Source organism: Danio aesculapii, chromosome 19, assembly GCF_903798145.1.
Source record: "Danio aesculapii chromosome 19, fDanAes4.1, whole genome shotgun sequence".
Lineage (NCBI taxonomy): Eukaryota > Metazoa > Chordata > Actinopteri > Cypriniformes > Danionidae > Danio > Danio aesculapii.
The window spans coordinates 4478663-4488270 of NC_079453.1; positions in this window are offsets into that span (position 1 = coordinate 4478663).

Genomic DNA, 9608 nt, shown 5'->3' on the forward strand with positions numbered 1-9608 from the left:
CTCTCCTTCTCCTCTGAGTCTGCCTATCAGACTCTGTTGCAAACGCAGAGCGGGTGAGCTCATGGCCCCGCCCCCTTGTTACGTTGGCGGGAAGCCGAAACTAATTTACATGTGAAGCAACACACCCATAAATCAGCGAGCTGTGGACACGCCCCCAACATGACACTTTTTAACACATTATAATAAACAAATCTGAATTGTGTTTAAACTGAACCTAAACTGGCACACTCAGAAGAACCATAATATTAATATTAAATCATAAAAAAGAGGTCAACTATGTGCCCTTTAAGGCACTGTAGCATAATTAATGCAAGTGTCTACTTTAATGTTTCGAATCACGTTTTGTGAAAAAAAAAAAAGTAAAAATATGGGTGTCAGTTTATTTATTTATGTATTTTCAGTTAATTTAGAACTTTGTTTTTAATTTATTTTTAGTATTTATTTATATTTTATTTAATTTTACATAATTCTTTTAGCAAAAATTTTCTTATTTATCAGACTTATACTACAACACTACAATATTAAAAATAAATAAATAAAAAAAATGTTCCCAAAGTGTCCTATTTAAAAATATATATATAATAATCATATAAAAATATATTTAACAACCTTACAATTTACAGTAATACTGTTGCAAACCTGCTATACATGGACAAAAGTGTTGTATTGGATTGTAGGATTGTAGAATCTCACCATAGTGTAAACCAAAAAGATTCTCAGTCTGTAAACCAAAAAACTCTCTGTCTGGAAATTCTGTATATTTCAGGAAGCAGATGTGTGACACCATTAAACAAAGCAACTCGCATTCAAGTGCAACGGCTGATGGAAACATGCTCCGAGACCACATTTAAATACAGAGGTCCAAAATACAACACATACAGAGAGACACAGAGTTTAGATGCAAATAAATGCACCACACAAACATAAGCTTATCAACAGCAACCGAAACAGCCCCACAACAAACACAGCAAATTCTCAGTTGTCTTTACACCTTGCACGGACTTATGGGAAATTGTTCAGTGAGGCTTTATAATAGCCAGATTTAAACTGACACTACATACTGTACTGCTGGATGGGAATTTAAAGGTCAAAGGTTAAAGGCAAACATGAACTTTGCATCCTCATCAGCCAGTTTGCCCAGTTCAGACTTTGGGATCAAATAAAATAAAATCTGCATTATTTTGGGGCTTTTAATACTCTTGTAGTATTTATTAAATGGCAATGTTTATCATTTTAAAACTGATTGCTTTTTTAAGTCAAGTTAAGTTTTTCATCTAATATTTAATGTTCAATTTTTATTTTAATTGTAGTTTACTGTAGGTATTAGTAATCTTGCTAGGTTTTCTTGCAATTTATGTTTAATATTGAATTCTTTTTATTTATTATATATTTAAATATGGTCTGTTTAAAAATAAGATATAATATAATAAGATTTTCAACAAGTTAAAGTCAGATAAAAATAAGTTAGCTTTAATCTAATAATCAAATGTGATGCTATTTAGTTTTCATATACATATACATACATATATGTATATATATATATATATATATATATATATATATATATATATATATATATATATATATATATATATATATATATATATATATAAATGTTCCATTTCTCAGTGAATATAGGTAAGTATAAGTATTTTGGTGCATTTAAACAAAACAGATTTATTAAACAGATATATTTATTATTCATTATGTAAATATTTATTATATAAATAAACTAATATTTTAGTCACCAAACATATTTAGAAACTGAAAGATAATACAATTAAATTCAAGCAAAATATTGCAAAAAAAATAAATAAAAAAAAATTACAACCTACAAAATTTCAACTAAATCTTTCACATTTTTTGCTTCTCTTGATTTGTGACTCTGTATTTATTATTTTTGTATAAAATATAAATTTGGCTGAACTAGTTTTTGGACCGTTATCGCAAGTTATTTTGTTAGATAAACTCCAGATTTGGCTTCAGTAGTGACTAATCTAATGTATACGCACAAATATAATATTGTATAGCTTCCTATTAGTAATATGAATTTAAAAGAGAGATGTGTGAGGTGTGTCTATATATATATATATATATATATATATATATATATATATATATATATATATATATATATATATATATATATATATATATATATATATATATATATATTTGCAGTGTTATTTTTTGTTAATATCTAATAAAATAATATGAATATATAATAATATATAATATATCTAACAATAATTAAAATGTGAAAAGACAATTGTATTTGAAACTGCACACATAAAAACAACAGTAATTTATAGTAAACACTAGTATTTTTAGTACCATATTATAGTAAAGTGTTTCTTACTGTATTACTGTATGTTACTCACAACTCTTTGTTAATGAATGAACTGATAATTTAATGAACTGATAAACTGTAATGGATACTGTATTCTTTAGTTTTTACTACAGTAATCTGGTTTATTGTAATAGAATAGAACATAGTTGTAAAAAACGTATTATCATGTACCCACCGCATTTTAATACATGTGTTCACTCATATTTTTTACAAACCTAAACTGAAAATCACATGCAAATGAAGGTATCATCATAAAAATATTGGATATTTTGTGAGTAATTTGCATAAATTTAGTTGTTGTATTACTATAGCAATCACTTAATTACCACAACTGATTATGTACTTTACAATTCTAAAACTCTATAGTATTTACAATAAACTGCTGTAGTATTTTTTTCATGTAAGTAGAATGAATGAATGAATCAATGAATCAATCAATCAATGAATCAATGAATGAATGAATCAATCAATCAGTCAATCAATCAATCAATCAATCAATCAATCAGTCGATCATAATTTTATAATATGGGCTTATGATCAACCTAAAATCTTATACAAAGGTCAAATACTATTGTATATTTCAGTACTTATATGAACTTAAGTATGTCTTAAATAGGAGTTTGAAACTCAAACATTTCTCACATTTCTAAGACGACAAATCTGACTAGAAACACCTGAGAAAAACAACCAAGGCACGACTCGAGGCTCTAAAAGATGATATTCATCAAATGAAATGCAACCAGAGAGCAGTGTTTGTCACTCATTAGTATCCTGTTCGCTCCTGTCATGTCAAAATGAACTAAAGCCCGTCTGGCAGCGTCCACTCCAGCCATAACTCACCTTACATCTGTTATCAAGCATCTAAAAATACAGATCCTGAGATGAAGACTATATTTTACAGTCTATGGATGAAGAGCATCTGACAGTCAGGGCTAATGATGAAACTTCTGCTCAGACAATGATCTGAGGACAGCAGCAATGTTTACGAGCGAGCTAAATACTGCTTTGTGTAACTATACATTACACAGACGGTAATGTTACTTCATATGTGCTTCAATATCTCTCTGAAATCACGCAAAGACTCTCAAAGAGGGTAAAAGGGTATTGCAGAGTTGAGCATGATACGACGTAAATACTAGATCGCGCCCTCCAAGAACGCCATCTAGCGGTCACATAATCTAATAGCATGTTACTTGCTACTAACCACCCCCCACACGGCCAAAAGTTCCAGCGTTTGTCCTTTTAATTATTTTGTTATTTAATATTATATATATAATATTAAATAACATAAAATAATTAAAAGGACAAACATATATATATATATATATATATATATATATATATATATATATATATATATATATATATATATATATATATATATATATATATATATATATTTATATATTTATATTCAATATATATTTCCGTCAAGTCTGTGTTTATGAGGCTGTTTGGTCACTTCATTTGTTTTATTCTGATCAGGTATCAGATCGCTCAAACCACTTCAGAAGGTGATCCGGGATGGATTTTTAGACAAAATTAATATAAACAAAATAAATTATGACCTGGAGAAAATCTGACCTGCGCCTGAAACACCTGTAGGTGCGCTTTTACAGCCAAAATTCTATTAAAAACATAAAACATATTCTAAATTTTCAGTCCTGTAGCCAGGGGCAAGGGCGTAGGTTTGCACTTGACATTGGTGGGGACTGGAGACGAGTGAATACAATCCCCCCAACACCCCCGGCAAGAATGAATATTGTTGTATATATATATATATATATATTGCTATTAATTATTTAACTGCTATTAAATGTATTATTCATACAATTTATTAAGTTAAATTAAATAGTCAGGCGCGTAGCTGGGTGGGTTCAGGTGGTTTGAAAGACCAAAAGTTGAATTATTATTATAATGTTTGAATTTATCTTATTATTCAAATGGCCATATTCTCACTGAGGAAGGTTGAATGCACTGGCCAGTTTGTTATTTGCCAGTAGGCTTCAGTTTTTAAATTTAAAGTCTAATCTAATAAAGTTTTAAGAGAAAATTATGATTTAAAAACATGGCATTTAGAGGTTTTGGCATCTGAACTCTTCATTTCTTTAATCTAAGAATTAAAATTTTCTAATTCAAAGTATTTTTATTCTTTCTAAAACTGAGTTTAAATGCACATGTGTAAATAAAGCAATTTGTCAAAATGAGTAGACTAAACGAGTATTAAATATTACACCAAAAAATATCAAACCCAATTATGTATACACTACTGTTTTTATAAAAGAATATGTGCAAATAAAAACACACACTTTTGTCTTTGCAGACTTTTCGTATTTGCATTGTGTTGTTTTCCAGTTTTTCTCAGTCTCTTTGGTACATTTCTCAGATTTTTAATTTACAAAGCAGTACGTGCATTTCTCAAAACAGCACATACAAATGGCAAAACAGCAGGGGTTACCTGCAAAAGCCAGTCTCTTGCTTAAAATGCTTAGATCATCTCTCAGTGTCAGTGCCATCAGAATGACAAGTCCTTGTGTACGGATAAGACAGTCAAATTACTTATTGTCAATATAACTGTACTCTGTAGGGGTGTTCTGATGTAAGCTTTGGCTAATTTATTCTATTTTTTTGCTGTTTGTACTGTGGACATAGGACAATCTCCTTTCAGATACATCTTCATTAGACAAAGTCAAGATTGACCTGGAAGAAATTTACCAATTGTAGATTTCGGAAAAAATTCTAATGGAAAGCATAGAAAAATGCATTATGACTAAATATTATGACAACGTGTTTATTTTATATATATAACTTGACATTCACTTTTTTTCTCAGCACCCCACTGGTCATTTTCACAAGACAAAATTTTGGAAACTGTATTTTATATACTTAAATTTGACTTTTGAATGCTAAAAGTACTTGAGTAAGAGCCATTTTACTTGATTTGGGTCATAAAAATAACTCTTGACTATCAAAATTATGATATAGGTAACCTATACCTGCTGTAGTCAACCTAAAACCTACAGTAGCTTGACATAAAACCAAAACAATACCTATTCTTGTCTTAGGACATTTTTAATAAGCAAATTTTTGAATAACAGTAAGTTCATGACATGTTAAATATATAGTATAACCTGCTGGCTTTAAATATACAAAATAATAATAAATACTGTGATGTAACAACCATAACATTACCATGTCTTAGGACATCTTTGATTAACTTTTTATTACCTACACCAAATGTTGACTAATGAAGGTGCATTTATAACAACTATTTATTTGTTAGACTACTTTAGTCAAACCATGTTGCAAAACTCACCTTGGTCAAGTACAAACAGCAACACCGAGCGAACTGACAACACTGAGAGAGAACCGACGAGCTTTATAGGAACGCAGATGCAAATGTTTACTTCGCGACGTCACTGCTATGAGTGTCGTTGTCATGGTGAGCGCTGAAGAGAGCACACCTCATTGGAGCACACAGGCTCGGGAATTTCCGTCACGGCGAGTTGCGGTCGGCTGTGGACAAAAACATATTAAATATATTGAAAATATATATTTTTTTACTTTTTTGGTGCTGTGTAATATTCTGAGATCCAGTAGAATATGAAGACAGGTGAATATAATTAAAGACAGATGCGGGACATTAGAACAGAAAGTGAGCCCGGCTAGGACACTCTGCTCTGACCAATCAATCACTCTGACAAACTCCTAGTGGTGGTAAGCTTCTAATTATTATTATCCAACACACACACACATATACATATATATATATGGTTAGCGCCTATCAGTTCAGCAAGCAGCCAAATTTACGCTACTGTGTAATGCTGCCCTCTACTGGCAGGCATCTTTACTGCACAGAAACTACACACTGATCAAGGCAAAATTATTATCCCTGTCCTCTGATTTCTAAAAATACTTAAAAAAAATATTTTCCAAGTGCTTTATAACGAACAAGATGTTTATTTTAACACATTTTAAACACGATCGTTTTTTAGTCTAGCATGATGGCAGTACGTAATATTTTACGTTATTTTGTGTAATATTCTGATTAAATTTAAGGGATTAACTAGTAAATTAGGCAATTTAGGTTATTTAGGCTACCGGCACTGTTGGGAGGCGTGCATTGGCTCGAGTGACCCCCACCAGTGATGATATACAGCCATATCGCTGCTACAAGTGTGAAATTGCGTTTATACAACAGTTCGACGTCACAATTGTGTATATAAAAAGAGAATCAAACACGAGAGTCTAAAAATCCTTTTGTACGAGGAACTACTTTCTTCCGCGGTTCATTCACATCTGCAGCTGACCTCAGAACAGCAGAAACCGTAGCTACTAATTTCACAAACGTAACTTTAAAGCTAGTATTTGAATGATTCTCTAGAGTAATGTCTAAAGTGATGAGAGGGGTCTGGATGCAGACCTGGTGCAGTGCAATCTGAGCTGCATCCAATGCTTTTTAATGGGCTCACCTAACCCCACCCCTAACCCTACCCCTCACAGTGATGTCACTGCATTGTGTCTGATATTGCATCGCTCAGTGATGCAATCTTAGCTTGCATCATAAAAGCTGCATCCAGATACTATTCAAAGTGATGACAAAACAGGTGATTTTGCTGACATTTTAAGATAATTAGACTAAACGGCATGTCGTGGTTTTCTCTTAGGGCTTATTGTGCGTTTCTGTCGCCGTCTTGTGGATGAACATCGTCAAGTGTCTTTGCTCATAGTCAGGCTAATAGCCATCGACGCACTGTCTCTCAGAAATTATAAATATTTAAAAATAGGCACTATAAATAAATAAAACAAGTAAACTGCATAGTTGAATCTTAACAACTACATTGTCGACTAAAACAGCCTCAAAAGTACATTTTGTTACCCAAAAGCTGCAATATTTGTCAAACTGTAGTGTCCTCTGCTTGTTGCTGTATGTGGGCGGAGTAAAACACAAGGGTGAAGGGTTAAGAGGCTGGAGGAGTGCTGTTACTGGCAGAATATTGCACGGCTATCAGCCAATCAGATTCAAGAACCAGACAGAACTGTTGTATAAATAAATAAATATATAAATTACATTTCTTAATTAAGGTCCTGGTCCAATTCCTTCCATCAGCCCTTGCTCCGCCCAGGCGGGTTGATTGGCGCTCATCTGCATTTGATTTCTCCTTTGCGATGTCTGTTTGAGCATTTGATTTATCATTTAATCATTTCAGGTTTATACTGAGTTGATCGTGATAATTAAATATCAAATACATTTGATTTCGAGAAAGCAGTTTGACTTATTATTTGATAGTTTGAGCATTTGATTGATCATTTGGGGAGTTGTTTTGAGAGTTTGATTTATTATTAGATCTTTTTAGGCTTTCATTTTAATTTTGCTCGGAAAAAAACATCAATACATTACAATTAGAATCACTGCTCGGTTGTAAAACTACAGTCTAAAATAAAACAAAAATAATATAATGTAAAATAAAATAACACATCCATCAGTCTCTTTCATTTCAAGGTGGTTTCTTAGTCCTATCTAAAGGAATAAAAGTGTTGTTATTAATGATTGGTTTCATGGGTTAATTTATAAAGCAGCTAGCAGCTAGCTCTATCCTGCAGCTAGCTCTCTGCATCTCTCACACGGTCGCTCACTGGAGCTAAGCAGGGTCAGTACCTGGATAGAAGTCCACATGGGAAAGCTTGGTTGCTGCTGGAAGTGGTGATAGTGAGGCCAGAAGGGGGCGCCCAACCTGCGGTCTGTGTGGGTCCTAGTGCCCCAGTATAGTGACGGGGACAATGCTGCTCAATGATGAGACATTAAACCGAGGTCCCGACTCTTTGTGGTGACTAAAATTCCAGGATGTCCTTCGAAAAAGAGTAGGGGTTTCCCCCTGGCAAATTTGCCCACTGGCCTCCTAACCTAATCCCAATATCCTAATTGGCTTCATCACTCTGTCTCCTCTCCACCAATAAGCTGGTGTGTCGTGTGCGGGCAGCAATATGGCTGCAGTCGCGTCATCCAGGTGGATGCTGCACACTGGTGGTGGATGAGGAGATCCCCCCTATGTGTAAAGCACTTTGAGTGCCTAGAAAAGCGCTATATAAATGTAAGGAATTATTATTATTATTATTATTATAAAGCACTGTTCTACCATTATGATAAAGCCAAACTAATATGAAGATCACATTATTTTGATTAGTTTATACTACAGCCATAAATTAATATCTTCTCGACGAGAAGTTTGTCCTGTCCTGTCCTGCGGGGACGTTTGCAGCTGGATACGTGATGGACGGGTGGGAGAAGTGACGCGTCCTGTGTCTGGCTGCTCTGTCTCTGGATGATATTGAAGACATCCACCTATTCTGAACTTTGATTACAGGGTTTCTGCTGATGGGCTTATGCGGGGCCCTGGCGTATCGACGACTGATGAAAGCGGTCAGTGCTGCTCAAAACCCCACCAGGCTGGCCGGCTTGATTGAAGCGCTGATTGGCAGGCTTGCTAATAACCAGACTGCAATATTAGATAGCAAACTGGAAAACATCGTGGTGAAGTTAGCAGCTTTGCAACAAGATTTGGCCAGATCTGGAGACGAGTGACGGACATTACATATCTGTGGAATTGGCAGATATTGACCTAAAGTTGAAGTATCTTTCGACTCTTTCGGCTTCCCTGTGTTTTCTTTTCTCCTGCCAGACGGCCTCAGCTGGAGGAAAACAACTTCACCCGGATAGCAAGATAAGGAGACGCTCTGAAATTCCTGCTCCCCGTCAAGGACACCTGTTGGACTCTACAGGCTTACACACACACACACATACACAGATCACTCCCTACCCCCATACCTAACGCCTTCGTGTGCTTTCACCCACTGGAGGGGGTAGGCGGGTCTGTGACCAGCGCCTCCATGGCTGCAGGACCAGATGGCTGCCCGCCCTTACCAGACTATATCCACACCCCCTGTTCCCATCCCCTGTGGCAATGTTATGTCTTGTTGGTGTGTGTTTTTGTGCTAGATTGCTGGGGCTTTTTCTTTTTCCCTGATCTCACACTGCTCTAACTCAAGAGCAAGGTGAGAGGGAGTTTTTTGCCTCTCTCTCCTGAAATGTATCTTGCTTCCTGTTCCACCTCCTGTGACCTGTCTTCCCCTGGAATTGTGATGTTTGTGTACGGTCGGGGGGGGTTCAAGGCATTTCGCTGCCTTGTACTTGTACATGTGTAATGACAATAACGTTGAATCTAATCTACAGCAAACACTCCAGGCACTGACAAACAGC